Source organism: Alligator sinensis, unplaced genomic scaffold (assembly GCF_000455745.1).
Source record: "Alligator sinensis unplaced genomic scaffold, ASM45574v1 scaffold786_3, whole genome shotgun sequence".
NCBI classification, from domain to species: domain Eukaryota; kingdom Metazoa; phylum Chordata; order Crocodylia; family Alligatoridae; genus Alligator; species Alligator sinensis.
This window is the reverse complement of record NW_005843017.1, coordinates 149,142-164,799: the sequence shown is the minus strand read 5'-3', so window position 1 is coordinate 164,799 and position 15,658 is coordinate 149,142. Positions and strand designations below refer to the sequence as shown.

General features: G+C 43.7%; 1 protein-coding gene and 1 non-coding gene across 2 annotated transcripts in view; both read left to right on the top strand.

Moving 5' to 3' along the window:
* UST (uronyl 2-sulfotransferase) overlaps positions 1–15,658 on the top strand; it is a 328,787-nt gene that overhangs the window by 277,330 nt on the left and 35,799 nt on the right. The gene's annotated exons all lie outside the window — the stretch shown is intronic.
* Positions 9,209–9,351, top strand: LOC112548218. The gene has a single exon (XR_003092027.1). It is a non-coding gene; the product is annotated as a U4 spliceosomal RNA (small nuclear RNA).

The window sequence follows — 15,658 nt, the reverse complement described above, 5'->3', positions numbered from 1 at the left end:
TCAGGAAGGATGTTTCTACATCACTTACTAATAACTTTCCAGAAAATTAAAACATGTTTTTCTCTTTAATCTACTTTCACTTTACGCTGGAGACAGTAGAGCTTTTAACCTTATCTGTGACTTGCCTTTTGTCTTGTGACTAGTAGGAAATGTGGAGGGCAATGTTGATACAGGCAGTCCTCGGATTTATGACACAACCGGTTCCTGAAAACCACGTCTTATGTCAAAATGTTGTAACTTGGAACAGATTTTCCTATAGGAAACAATGTTTTAAATGGGGGATTGGTTCCTGAACCAAGGCCCAATACCCTATTTTCACCAAAAATAACCCAGAATTTTGTACTCAATCAATTATAGATGAGTAATATAGCTACATCAATGTATTTATATTGTAAATAACGATGGATTTGTAAGGACTTCTTTGAGATGACTTTGCTGGACTTTTTGAAGGGCTCTTGGCTGGAGTCTTCTCCAGAGTCTTGGCTGCAGGTTTTCCTGGAGTCTTGTCTGCTTTCGTAAAGAAAGTGTCCAAGGAAGTTTGGACGGATGTTCTCCAGGGAGATGGGTGACACAGTGAACTTGCTCGCTGGCATGGTATTGCATCAGATCAAGCGCTGTAAAGTCAAAACTGACATCAGAAAGTTGAAACAGAGTGTCAATTTCTAAACGTTGTACATGCAAAACATTGTAACTTGAAATGTTGTAAGTCGAGGACTGCCTGTATTTGTCTTCATTATAGATCTTGGGACAAGTGATAAAGAGGTTGGGACTTCTTCCTTCATTGATATAGGAGAGGGGGAGATGAATATTAGGTGTGTTTTCTTTGGAAAATGTTCTTTCTTGCTGATGGCAGAATTGGGGCTATGACAGTTATAATAATGATTTTACCACAGAGGAAAGGACAGAGTACTTTCCTGCTTCCTACTGCCTTCAAGGTGGATCATATCATGATAAAACTCTTGGTGTAGAACAGAAAGGTTCAGATATCTGTCATGTACAGCAAGGAGCAAAGTGTAGTGAAACCCATGTCCCTTTCTTGCCCATCTCTTCCTCTCTGGGCAGTACAGCAAGGCAGATCTGGCTACAGATGCACCAGTTCCCATGCAGGAATGACATAAACCAGTGATCCTCAGCCTTTTTAGATGCAAGATGCCTCTCAGTAACTTCTGTGGAACTGAATGGCAACTAATTTATTAGTGCTTACCTTCTTTCAGAGGGGCTGATCAGGGGAGCAACCAGGCAGGAAGAGTTTGAGCTTGTCCTTATCTGCTTATCTCCTTACACCTGTAGCCTGCCCTTACCTGTGTATCTTCTCACACCTGTAGTACCCAAAGGATCTCACCGCACTCTGGTTAAGAAAACTATCAGTGGCTCTGGGTTGATGGGTCACAGCTCTGCCAGTTCCTTCTGGGGCCTTTTTGAAAGCAGATCCAAGAAAATAAAAGGGGAAAGATGGGGGAAAAGACTGTCGTCACCTATTTTGTCCCTTGAAAGGATGTATGCCAGTACAGCTGCCAGCTGCAAAACAAATTGAGATGAATTATGCAAGAAAAGAGTGGCACAAAGCAGAAGCAGTGATTCTTGACTAACAGTTCCCTTTTATTTCCCCAGACTGTTAGCCCAGTGAACATTTCATATATTAAACCCTCTCTTTCATAGTACGTGGAGCTGAGTAATTTGTATTCATGAACTAATAGGATTTGTCCAGATGGTGGTGCAATCTCCCTACTTTTTCCAGTCTTTCAGGAAAACTTAGACATTACTAACTTGCAGTAGCAAATGTAGATTTGCATTTGGCTTATGGTTCCATTTACACTCTTCATCCTGTCCAGTGAATAGAAAATAAGAATAGGAAAACTGAAGGAATTCCCCCTTCCCTCCCCCTCCTGAGTCTGTAAGCTTTCAAAATTACCTAGAAGAATGCTGATAGCCACACTGGCTAAAGCAGCTGGCTTATTTTAGAAGGCATGGCTAAAATAATGGTGCCTGCTAAAACAAGTTTAAGTTCTGAGTACAGTGTGTAATATTATATTCTAAGACAAATTCATAGTTCTGTGGGTGGGTGGGTGAGAGCAAAAGACAGAGATTAGGGAGATAGGGTCCCCAAGGGAAGAGAAACCACTGTTTGTGCAATGACCCCTCTCAGTTTCCCAATCTACATGCCAAAAAGGTCTAAGTAAAGGCAAAAGTCATGTCAAAAGCTGCTGAATTTATTGTCTTAGGTCATCAACTATGAAAATAAGATTTTGAGAAACGGGTCCAAACTGGAGCTTTGCATCTGAGATCCTTGAAACTTTGGGCCCAATTGTTCCAGCTTGGGCCAATTTGTAATGAAAATTTCCATTGATTATGCATTATTTCAAATTCCACAGAAAGGACCTGTGGAAAAACAGATCAAATCTTGGACATGAACTCCTGGAAGGATTTTTAAAAATAAGCACTTAAGGGCCTCAGTTTGGAAGCTTTGCTTTGCAATGTGAACTCAAAAGATTCTCTGCTCTGAGTCGGATTCATTCTAGAGACTGTGCTAGCTTCTTCACAGTGGTCCCTGCACCAGTAAGTTCTCCAGAGAAGATTGGGGCACCTAAGAATAACTGAACCCTTTCCAAAGCAGGTATCCCTGCATTGCAATATGTACTGAGATTGACATGCTGAAAATAATCTTTTGAAATGAGTCAGAAATGGTGATGACCAAACTAAAATTTGACTCAAGAGCAATTTACATGTTGTCTCACCCTTTCAAAAAACTTGCCAGCTCTCAAATTCTCATTACTGCAAATGTACTTTGCTAGTTCCACTGGAAGTACTCAAGCTTGCCTGCCTACTACAAATGGAGATTTAAAACTTCTATTCCTTTCCTTTCTCGTGTCTTTGTGACAAGGTATTTAGCAGAATTCACAGATTTGTTGGAATCTAACAGGCCACACTGTGAGTGCTTCTGCTATGTCTTTGAACTTGCAACCTCTGAGCTGTCAGCCATGCACCTTAGCACCCACACTGCCCCAGCCCTCAAAACTTTTATATATATCACATGTGGGCTGGGATTTTCAGTGGAACCTAAGGTTACCGGGACCTTAGACCCTACTGAGTCTCAACTGGAAGTGAATGCCTAGGTCTTTAAGCTTCCTTTGAAAATCCCAGCCCGAGTGTCTGTTCCATACTAGAGGCAAGGAGTTGTGGGCGATATCTTTTAATAGACTAACTGCATGATTGAGGTAAATTAAGACCAGCTTTTGAATGGGAAGGATTCTTCATCAAGTCTCAGGAGTTGTTGTCACTATAATGGCCTGGACCATCACTGCTGCAACATCTGCTGAGACCTGATGAAGAATGCTTCCCACTCAGAAGCTTGTCTATCAGTTAAAGATATTACAGACAAAAATCCTTGCTTCTTGCATAATTTATGGACCATCACAGGTACAACTTAGTTCCAGCACTGCTCCATACTAAAAAATCTTGGAGGAATAAGCTCATGTGGTAAGTGTGAAACCCCTACCTGATTCCACATAAAACATAAGATTCATTACAAAACATTTATTTTTCATAGAATTAGAGTACTTTTCTCCCTTCACTACACTATACTTTGCATTAATACTCCTGGCCTGGACACTAAGCTGTAAAATGATTTCTTTCAGTGGTGGCATCCAGTTTCTTGGCACACCAGTTGTGCTTATTATAGAGTTACTTCTGAAGCCTCTCTTGTGGCTAAACTGGACATGTGCTGCTTTGTTTCTCTGGCGCCATCTTCCTTTGACTGACTTATACTTCAATTGCACTTTGTTCTCGGCTGTTTGGGAGTATGGTTGTTTATGAATCCCTCTGGATATCTTGCCCATACGTTATCTGATTAGCATTTGGAACCACGCTTATGCAAGTATGGCTTTGCTCCTCTCTCCCTTTTCACATCAATCAGCAGGTTCTTTGTTGGAGAGGTCAGACACTTCCTTTGCATGCTAACCTCAGCCATTCTGTTATGAATGAATGAAGTTCACTCAGTGAATTAACTGTAAAATACAGTTGCACCATGTTGCATCATGAAAACCGAGACCTTGTACAGCGTCTCTTCCATATTTTAGCTCTGTTGTGAAAGACTTCAGGCTCCAGATCTTGTGTTTCACATCCTCATGACACTTGCATTGTTTTCAATTTCTTTTCATCCAAACTATTGATGGGCTGTCTGGTTTTGGCCTAAACCCAAATGGATGTAATTTCATACTTTGGTGCAGTAAAAATAAAACGTATTTGTGGCTTAGGTCCTCAAGGGATCAGCCAACCCAAACTTTCCACCTTCTGTATCAGACAAGAATTCATGTATTTTCTTTTGTGCTTGGGGATCATTTCAGGAGCTCAGTGATGGTATCTTGAAGGCAACTGTACTACTTAGCTAAGGAGCACCAGGGCCTCAAGAGATAATGAGGCCTCATACTAATGGTACTGCTTTAAATTTGAAAATAATTCTAAATTCTTTGACACCTCTCTTGAACATTGCCTGTATGCAGTATAGCAACATAGCTTATAAGTTAACAGTGCGGCAAAAGCTGCGGCATCCAGGGAAGTGATGCATTCATGTACAGGAGAAGTTGGCAACCTATGGTCCACAGATCAAGCCTGTGGACATGGGACTTTGGTGACAGGAGGTGCCTTTTGCAAGTGCTCTCCCAGTGCCATTGGATTGAAAATGTCATCTGTGGGTACTCCCACTTTACCCCCCACAGAGAGAAATTCTGGAGGAAGCTGCAAACAGAGGTGGAAAGCCCTGGCCTCCTGAACATGGACAGAGAAATGGGGGGGGATTTTTGCGGCCCCCCCATGCCTCTGACTGAGGGGACCTAGAAGTCCTGCCTCTCCCCAGAAATTGACAGGCGGCCATCTGTCAATTTCCAGGGAGGGACAGGAGGGCGCCTCTGGCCAAGGGACCCCGGAAGTGCCGCCCCTCCCCAGAGATTGACAAATGGCCATCTATCAATCTCCAGAGGGGGGGAGGGGGAAGGGGGCTGCTGCGCTCTGCCATGAAAATGGCGCCTGATGTCATGCTGGGACCACAAATTCCAGAGGCAGCAGCCGTGAATTAGGTAGGTCTTTGTCTATAAATTATATGAACAAATCCCTTCTCCCCCCTCCCTGCCCCAACTTTGCTACAATGGATGGAGTTTGTAATCTTAATTAAATCACTAACATTCCAAGCAGGTCAAACCATCTATCACAATATGTATCTTTCAAAATTATCATTTGAATAGAAATAAGAACTGTATTGCTCACTCTTATGAGAACTGGACTGTTGACAAGCTTAATCTCCATTCAGATAACATACAAAAAAGAGAACTTTTAACTAAGTTCCACCTGGTTGGGCAGGTACCCTTAGCTACACCTGAGCAACCTTACTGTCTTCGGTAGAATTGTAAAAATGAACCTGAGAGCAGAATTTGGCCTTTGGACTTTTTATTACTAGTAATGATCCATAACTCATTAAGAGCCTGGCTTGGCTTTCAGCTGTTTGGATGAGTTTGTGGGGCCAGCCGTTGAGTGGGGGGTGGGAATGTGACAGGGGGGGATGAATAAAGCATCTTTTTACATGTAAAATTGAGGCAATTTGATGTGAAAGACAGGTATATGGTAAATGAAAAGTCTCACAATGCCACAATCACAGTCGCTAGTCAGATAAGAATCCCTGTTTCTTTCCCTCTTCCAGGATGTCTGCAATATATATTTTTGCACACTGATTATAAGTCCCACAAATTAAAGTACTAATACAGGATACCAGTTAAATGGATATCTCTATTACTCCAGAATTGTGCCTTGTGCCTCTAAGCATATTAGGAAGCATTAAAAGATTTCACAGAAAATAAATTCTTACTTCAGATAACTTTACATTTAATTTCTGTGCAGTGTGACTGTCTAGTTCAGGATGGTTTAGGAACTTAGAACTGAGTTTTCATGTGAATACTGCAGTTCAGCTTCTGTCTTGTTTAATATTTATGATATGGATAGGGTTTTACCATGCACCTTACAAATTAAAGGAAATACAATACATTCCAATATGGATGTTGAAAGAAAGCATGAAGAGATTTAACATAGCTTTACTGTTTCCTTTGTACTTGCAGATAGATTTATGCTTTGAGAAGTTTAGGGTGTGATTTTATTTCAGATTGGTATGCAACTCCCATTAAAAATAGAAGTCAGAGAGACAAGGACTGTTAAGTGCTCAAAAATGGGACTTAAGTTCCTAAGATTCAGATCTTCACAGCTGTTTAATTGCAAATGAAATTCATAGGAATTAGGTGCCAAAGTCCCTTTGAAAATCAGGGCCTAAATCATTGAAGAGTTTTTGAAAGTGTTTCTCATTGTGGAAAACAATAAAAGCACCATACTCCCAGCATCGCTGTGCGCATCTTGGGAAGATGCATCTTCTGCACAAAGGAGTGCAATCAGCTAGGAGTATCAAGTCTTTTAATCCCATGGATAGATGCACAAGGACGTCAAGAGAAGTAGCTGTCTGCGGGGTTACTCTAGCCTAATGGTTCTCACCTTTTTTTTTACTCAATGCAGCCTTCAAAAAATGCCAGTTTTTAGTTTGCACTTTTTTTTTTACTTCAGAAAAATAATAAGGAAATGGTTCTGTTGAAGGAACTCAGAAAGATCACAACAGGTCAGAATGGTTTTGACACTATGGGTCCCCGTTTGAAATCAAAGGGCATTTTTACAAATGTAAGCACTGCAGCTCTGGGCACTTTGAAAAGCTTCTGGCACTGCAACATTTGCAGTTGTGCAAGAGGTGAAATACAGGTCAGCACTGAGAAAATGGTGGTGGCATGTTTTTGAAATAAAACACATTGGAGGTGCTTTAGCTCAAAAGTGTACTGCCTCCGTTTTCTGTGCACTGATGTGCATTTTGCTGCTTATACAACTACACACGGTATAGCGCATTACCCCTCAGCTCGCATGTGGAGCAGAGCCAATAGTGTCTGCTCTGAAGCGGCAGAGCTTCGGCATGTCAGGGGACCAAAAGCACGTGTATAAATACCCTAACAGTGCTAACATTGTGTGGGACCCTGCAGAATGCTTGAAAGGATTTCAAGGCACCCCAGGATGCCATGGCACCCTGGTTGAGAATCATTGCTCTAGCCCACCCTGTAAGTTCCCTGTAAGCAGCATTCTTGCAGTAGGGAATTCACTGTAGATCAGAGCAGGATATGGCCTTCAGTTTTGCAGACTGCAAGGGACTTGTGGGATGTGGCCTAAAGGAGTTTCCCTGGATTTCAGTTACTTAGCTATACTATTCAAAACAAAATCAGATAGAAGGCTAAACAGGAAAACAGCACAAGGAAGAACAGTTCACATTCCAGGTACTGATCCAACTGCCAAACAATTCATGTGCTACCTGAAGCTCCTATTTTCCCTCACTTGTATGCATTTTGGGAGCTTTGTTATGTGTCTGCTGCTGTAATTTGCATAGGCTTTCCAAAATGTATTTTCCAGCTATCTTGAGGACCGCCAGCATGGCAGCAAGGCCAAGCGATGTTAATTTTGCTCTAAAACACTAAGCCTCATTCGTCAATTAGACTTTCCAGAGGAAAAAGAAACGATTGAGATGGTCTCTGATTCTTCTAGCAGCAGCTGTTTTGGTAGCAGTGGCAGCGGCTCATATAACAAATGTTTCCTGATGAATGCAAACAAAAGCCAGCTCTGAAATTCCAGCTTGCTATGTACACACAATATATAAAAGCAATTCCAAATAGCAGAACCACTCAGCTTTACGGGTTCTTCCCGCACTCTCCCCACTTTAAATAAATTCCATATGAGTCTTGATGTTTGGTCTCTTGGGTTCTCCTGGGCTCTCCCAGAAAACATTTTTGTTATGTAGGCTGGGGAAAAATGACTGAGCATGAAGCCATGCCAGCAGAAAATATTAAAACAGAATGCACGTGCAAGAAGGTATGTGGCTTGAGGGTTATGTTTTGTTAAGACATCAAGGCTAAGTACAGACATTTGGGGGTGTTAAGGAGAGGTTAAATTGATTCAGAATGGCTGCCTGATATCAGGTAAGTCAGGGTGGGGAGGCTAGTGGGGGACTCAGGGGTCCACTGGGGGATGGGGGGAGGTGCAACCCACGAGGGGCAGGCACAAACCCGTGGGTAGAGGGGGGCAGCATGACCCACAATTGAGTTGTGGGGTCCCCCTACTCCAGCAAACCTACACCCCCATCCCTCCCACTCCTCCTCGCACCACAATTTACTTTCTCAGCTCTGACAGTGGTGAATGCTCATAAAAGTGGCTACTCCCAGAGCAGGTTGTGGGATGGGGGTTGAGAGGGCTGGCTAGTCACAGGTGGCGGGGGCAAAAAATAACCCAGTGAAGGGATGGAGGGGTGAAAAGAGCAGCTCCGGGGCTGGGGCCAGTGGCTGGGTTTTCCCAGCCTCAGGACTACGCAGGGAAAGTGGACAGAAGTTTCATGCACTGGTTTGACCTAAAGTTTGATACTACATAGCTCCAGGTTGGTCTTAAACTAGGTTCTGCAATTTTTAAACCAGTTTGGAAATTCTGTACAGTTACAAGTTTAGACTGATTGCTAGTCACTGAGACCAGGTCTGTAAGAGTAAGGTTGGCACCAGGACGAGCTAAATTTAAATCAGGCAGCCATTTTGAGCCAAATTCAAATGTCTGCACTTTGCCCAAGCATGCAGACTAGAATGAAGGTACAGCTGATATTTTTGAGCCACCTCAGTTGGCTGACTCGGAAAGGAAAACATGGAGAATTTTTTCATGCAACTCCATGCTATTTGACTTCAGCAAGGAATGTGTGACTCTAAATGGATTATGAATTGGGAGTGGGGGATGGGTTGTAATGCCCTCTGACCTGGGGTGTCTCTTTCTACACTGCTGTAGGGGATTTCTAGGGAATGTAAACTGCTGAAGTGGTGCGCACTCAGGGGGTAATGAGAGGTTAGTGATGGAGAAAAAGAAAGAATTTACCTAGACACTTCAGAGGAAATAGGAGTGTCCCTGAGGGGCAGTCTCTCAAATTGTTCTCCTTTTTCCAATGCACAAATCAAAGGCCAAAATTACATGTACTATTCGTATTTCCTTCACATCCATTTATTGTGACATTCTCCAGGGTTGGTATTATACTCTGTTGTTCTCTCGATCTTTTTGGCAGTCTCTGTCCCCAAGAGTCTCTGACTGGAGTAACCTCTTCCCTTTAGGGTCCTTAGCCTCTATTCAGTGGCAGTATCATAGCCAATGAGGTTAATCCGAGGTACAATTATTGCTAATTGAAAACTGTTCAACTCATGACACTGGACTTTGGAGTGAGAATGGGATCAGTACTTGTTTTTCTCACAGGGAGAAAAGAGAAGAGGGAATCTGGCAGCTGAGCGGGAGGGAAGTTGGAGGCTGGGGATCCTAAGAAGGTCACTGGTTAAAATGAGCAAGATACTGACAAAACCAGGCTTCAGGCTGGCCCAAATGATAGCAATTATCTGTTCCTTGAAGACTCTCCATCCCTTTTCCTTATAACAGCTCTGTGCGGATGCATACATGCATGATCTCTCTCTTCCCAATCAATATTTTTTCTCTCCATACTCCATCAGTTAATCTAGTCTGGCTTCCCTCTATTAGAGTTGACTGACTGATTAATAAGTTTACAATTAGAAACCCTGGCCCCTGTTACCTGCTGGATCAATAATACATACTTTTTTGTATCTCTCGTGTCTGCCTCCCTTTGTAGAATGACTTCACTTATTGCATTGTGCCCAGTGAAGTCCTGCAGTGGGGTAATTTTTAGGAGCAATGTGTCTTTGTCTATAGGATCAGTACAAGGTGTATGTCTTCGAGTATACAGAAGCTGCTGGTGCCGTTTCTACCTGGGGACTGGTCTGCCTTATTGGGTAAATATACATTAACAAATATTAGACCCATAATTCGAAAGCAGTAACATTACACTGTAATACATTGGCTGTTGGTCTTAGCCAGGCTTTCATTAATTCATTACATCGATATATTTTTCAAAATAAAAATGGTTCTTTCTCTGTCAGTTTTTCTCTAGGTCAGAAAGAATTTTTACCAAAAGCTGTTTTCTAGACAGGGGTGTGCGTATGCACGTGTGTGTGCGATTGTATACATGCGCTTATATCCATATATGTATGTTTCTATAGAAGAAAAATATATTTTTTCAAAGTGTGTTGAACTTTTAACTTTGTCACTATCCCTGAGATGTTAATTGTAGTTGCATATCCTTAAGACCCAAAAACAATTAAAATTACTTTGTAATCTCAGAGTAATGTTAGGTTTGGGCAGCCCTCACATATAGCAGATGTTACAAACTTCAGAATAATAAAAACACACTGTCATCTTCTCAGTTTACTTTTTGATGTCCTTTTCTTGAGTCCTTTTTATATCACTTTTGCTGTCTGTACATCATCTGTCCATATGTTCAGTTAATTTCACTGTCCTACTTACATTTCTTCACTCTCTTGAATGATTTTTCCAATTGCATGTTTTCCTTTCTTTCCAAATTTTCTTTTAGTATATAGTATTTTTCTCATTCCTTACATTTTCATTGTATTCTTTTTCAGACTGCTATTTTCCTTCTAGATTTTGTCTTGTCTCTTCTTTGAATTAAATCTCTTGGTTTTTCACTTTCATTTCTCTTTTTAGTTTCTCCTTTCCTTCAGTAGTGTCTATGCCTCTTTTTTCCTCCTCCATCTTCTGTTTTTCCTCTTCTCAACTCAATCACCAGCTTTCCCTGTCCTTCCCACAGTCAGAGCCCAGATAGTCTCTGAATTAATAGGCTAACAGCCAATGATGTCAAAGACCTTGGATGAATTTTATAAATGAGATCGCTGCCAACTCGTTGCTCTATGTAGTATAGATCTTTGGTCACCTTCAGTTACAACACTAGCTGTAGTATTCTCACACATGTGAATTTAATAGATTTAGACGTTTATTTTTCCATATTGAAAAAAAAAAGTATAAGTATCTAGAGCATGTAAATTGTTGCTTTTATATGTATTCTAAAGATTTAACCAAAGCCAAGAAATACAAGCGCTCACATTTTTAAAAGTATTATCTGTAATAATAATCAGGTGCTCAAAACTAAACTTGATGTATGTTCAGACTGATGGAGGTTCCTGCCTTTCTCTAATAGAAATGCCTAGGTTGCTCATGTGACCTGATTAGTTCTTCTGTAAACTTAACGCCCAGGGGCCCAATCCTTTGGCAGTGCAGTCCCAGCTTCTTCCCTGCCATCTGCCCTGGTGAGTGCCTGCACCTGCTGCTGGCAACAAGCCAGGCCAGGGCTTAATGGACCCCTGGTGCAGCTATTTGCAACCTCCCTACCACCTGTTGCGAGTAGCCTGGGCTTCATGGCGGGTGGCAGAGGCCTGCCCAGAGCCTGGGCTAGCTGTAACAGGCAGCCAGGAGCCTGCAAGCAGCTGTATAGGGATCCATGGAGCCCCATGGGAGGGGGAAATTTTATAATACAGGAGGGGTTAGCAGTACTGGGTGATAAAGGCACAATCACATAATGTGCACAGTGCTTTGGCCCTTTCCCAGCAAAAAAACTTAACAACAAGCTTACATTTTAAGCTTGTGCGTGTGTGTGGTTACTTTGGGGGGCACTGGGGAGAGGCTGCCACCCTAGCACCTGGACCTTCCTCTATGGTCTGGCCTACTTGTTAGATCGCTGCCAGCCCATATCACCTCCAGGTGAGGTAAGGCCAGGAGACAGCTGGCCCAACCATGCCCTTGGTGTTATTTTTCCTGCCACAACTTTGATGTTGTTTTGCTTGTTGTTGGGGTAGGTGACCCCTGGTCATCTTGCCTTTTGGTCGTCTTGCCTGCCTGGCCAGGCCAGCCCACCACCTGGATCCTGTGCTCTCCCTCAAGTGCTTCCCCTCTAAGGGAGTGCTCCCACAGGCTTCTGAGCACCTGTCAGGGCTTTGGCTGTTGTAGGCTTGGCCCCCTTTTTCTCTGGCCTCATCCTTAACTTTGGTCCACTATTTAACACTTCAGCTCATAGGTATCAGCTCCACCTTGGTGGTGGCCCCTCCTGGAGTTCCAGTCTCAGTATGCCAGCCTCAGCCTCTCTGGCTTGCGGCTGGCTTCTGGCCCTTATAGCAGAAGAGCGCCACCCAGGCACCCCTTCTCATGGCTCCTCTTCCCCTGTAACCACAATCCAGTCCTCTGGTCTCAAGTTCGAAACAGAACAAAACAAATAGTCTCTCTCTTCAAGGTAAATGTTACCCACAGGCCCTAGCTCGATCTCACCCCATCTCCCCAAGGTGGCTTGGGTGTTTGTTTGTCTGTCTCCAGCAGCCCCTCACTCCTAGGAGCTTTTCTCCCTGCTACATGCAGCGGCTGCCCCTCTCATGGTCAGAGACTGGGCTTATATCCCAAAGCCCAACCTCCTTCCAGCCATACAACTGGATCTTCTACACCTAGGTACCATGCATAGCTCCTCCTTAGCTGCCTGGCCTTTTTAGTCCTTGACTCAATCCACCTGGGCTGCTACTCCTTGTTGCTCTTCGTGGACCTGTGTTTCCTACTTTCTCAGGCCTTCTTAGTAGCAGTGCCAGGAGTTCCTTGTTAGAGAGCTCCCGTTGACTTTGGTATGCTTATATTAAACTGCTAATTGCTTGAGGAAGAGAGTCCTTTACGTCACAACACAGAATGGGGGATTATTGGATGGCTGGTATAGGTATTTTAACCTCTTGAAACTTTGTAGCAATTGAACAAAAGGAAAGAGCCAAAGCAAGGTCATTAACAAATTTGAAAGAATATTCTGAGACAAATATTTGTCTTCCACCCTGAGATCCTCTTCAACAGGATTTAATTCAGTTTTCTCTGATGCTTCCTGGTTCACCTTTTAAGTGTTCTGATCTTTATCTTCATCAGTAACAACACAAAAGTTCCACAGTCCCCTTAGGTCGATACCTTAATGCCCAGTACACATGTTCTTTGTGTTACCCAGAAGCATTGGGGAGCTTCTTTGTGGTATTTATGGAGATTGACTAACCTGGTAAAAGACCATTTAAAAGGTGAACTGAAAAGTAGCAGAAGTGTTTAGTAGGACTTTTCAGATGTATAGAATTGCTTGTGTAGAAGTGTTTGCAAGAGCAGGATTGAAACGTGGTGTCACATTTTGTTAATATTCTCTTAGCTTCTTCTGTATATAAGCCTATAAATACATATGAGAATGGATTTTTGGGGTCAATTAGTCATTCCTGAAGCATATTTGTTGTTAGGTTTGTTTGGGGTTTAAAAAAAAACACCCACATTTTCAACAGAGGGTGGTTTTTTTGGTTTATTGTCTTTTGTGGCTAAAATATTTCCATCAGCATAAAATGTAACTTAACTCCTTGCAAAGCAAATAATGCCACAAGAACAAGTAGCACAAGTCTCTACACAGAGCAAAAGATATAAAGAAGGGACAAAAGCTCTTTTCTCCAGTAAGAATAGCAGAAGCCATATGGGTGGATAACAAAAGCCATAGCTGTCGGAGGATCTGCTTAGAGAGTTGGGCAGCTGATGAACCAGGAAGAGGTTTGTTATTAAGACTGTTCATGAAGGTTAGGTACAGATAGTCAAAAAGCCTGGGGCTGAATCAATTCAGTCTTTGCAGGTTAGTCTAAACTGCACAGATTAAATTGAAACAGAAGTGAACAGACATTTTTTACCTTTGATCCGGAAAATCCAGCCACATCTGCAGTGGCTCAGGCCAGAAGCTGGGGGCACTACAGCAGGGCTCTCTGGCTGTGTGTTCACTTCCTCTTCCTGCTGCCCCTGAGGTCTCTGGGATTTGCAGTCCAGAATTACAGTAGCAGGACTCTGCTGGGTTGCTCATCACTTCCTCTGGGATTTGTAGTCACAGTTGCAGCCAACAGTAAATTGAGTAGGGGAAGGGGTGTTTAAGCCCCCTCCCTGGCCCCAGACCATCTGGGGTTTCCCGGGGTGGGGAGCACTCCCCTGCCCCTTGCAGACTGGGCTGCATCTCCAACCAGGCTTGCCCCACTACCCCCCGCCTTGTCAGTCAGCCCTCCCTGCTCCAGCTAGGGAACAGAGGGGCATGGTCAGCCCTGCTCTCTGGAGCAGACAGCACAGCCCAGCCCAGCCCAGCCCAGGGCTAGAAAGCATGCTGGGATTTTGTGGGACTGTGATTTAACTTGAACCAGGAAGGGGTCTGCGACAGAAGTTTCATAAATCAGATGGACCCAAATCAGTTAAGTCTGATACTACATTCAACCAGGTTTATCTTAAACCAGTTTCAGCCATTTTGAAACTGGTTTATGTGCACTGAGCCTCTGTTCTGTTACAGGTCCAAAGGGACACTTGCGTGTCTATACACAAATGCCAGGAGCTTGGGAATTAAACAAGAGGAACATGTCCTCCTGCTTAACACAAATAATTACGATGTCATAGGGATAACGGAGACCTGGTGGGCCTCCACCCATGACTGGGCCACAGGTATAGATGGCTATACAGGAGAGATTGAGTGGACAAAAGGGGCGGGGGTGTAGCTTTTTATTGTCAAGGAAAGCTACGCATCCCTGCAAGCCGACATTGGCACCTAGAGTGGATGACTGGAAACCCTCTGGGTTAAAATCCATGGGGAACATGGCACAGGGGACACAGTGGTGGGAGTCTACTACAGACCTCCTACCCAGGATCAAAAGCTTGACCAGGAGTTTGTCAGGGAATTGGTTGAGGCCTCATGCTCCCGGTGCATGGTTGTCATGGGAGACTTCAACTACCCAGATATCTCATGGGAAAAACGCTCGGCCAAATCCGAACGGTTGCAAAGCTTTCTTTCATGCGTGGATGAGCTCTATCTGACTCAAGAAGTCTATGGGCCGACGAGAGGTAAAGCGCTGCTCGACCTGGTACTGGCAACGGGGGACGACCTAATCAGTGACCTAACGATCGAAGGGAAGCTGGGTGACAGTGACTATGAGCTGATCACCTTCACCATCCACTGTAAAGCTGGCAAGTCAGTCAGCAATACAGAAGTCCTCAACTTCAGGAAAACTGACTTTGACAAGGTCAGGAGGCTTGTCAGTGAGGCCCTAAGGGACCACAGCCCAAAGGGGAGGGGGAGTTCAGTATGAGTGGTTGCTCCTCAAGGGCGTGATCCTGGATGCACAAGCAAAGTCTGTCCTGTCTCGGAGGAAAGGCAGCAAAAGGGCACAGCAGCCCCCTTGGCTCTACGGGGAACTAGTGGACCTCCTTCATCTAAAAAGAAAGACCTACAAAGGATGGCGGACTGGATCCACCTCCAAGGAGGAATATTCTGTACTGATCCAGACCTGCAGAGAGCAAACCAGGAAAGCCAAGGCTGCGATGGAACTCCAACTAGCTACAAATATCAAGGACAATAAAAAGTCCTTTTTTAGATATGTGGGGAGCCAGAGGAAAAGCAAGGGCAACATTGGACCCCTGCTAAACCAGATGGGACAACTGACACCCAGGAAAAATCTAACTTGCTAAATGGGTACTTTGTGTCAGTTTTTCACTAGTCCCATGGGACACCCCTGCCCATTACGGGACAGGAAGGCCCGGGTGAGGGGGATTCCTTACCTTCCATCAATGCTGACCTTGTGAAGGAACACCTTGAGAGGCTGGATACCTTCAAATCAGTCGGCCCTGACAGTTTACACCCCAGGGT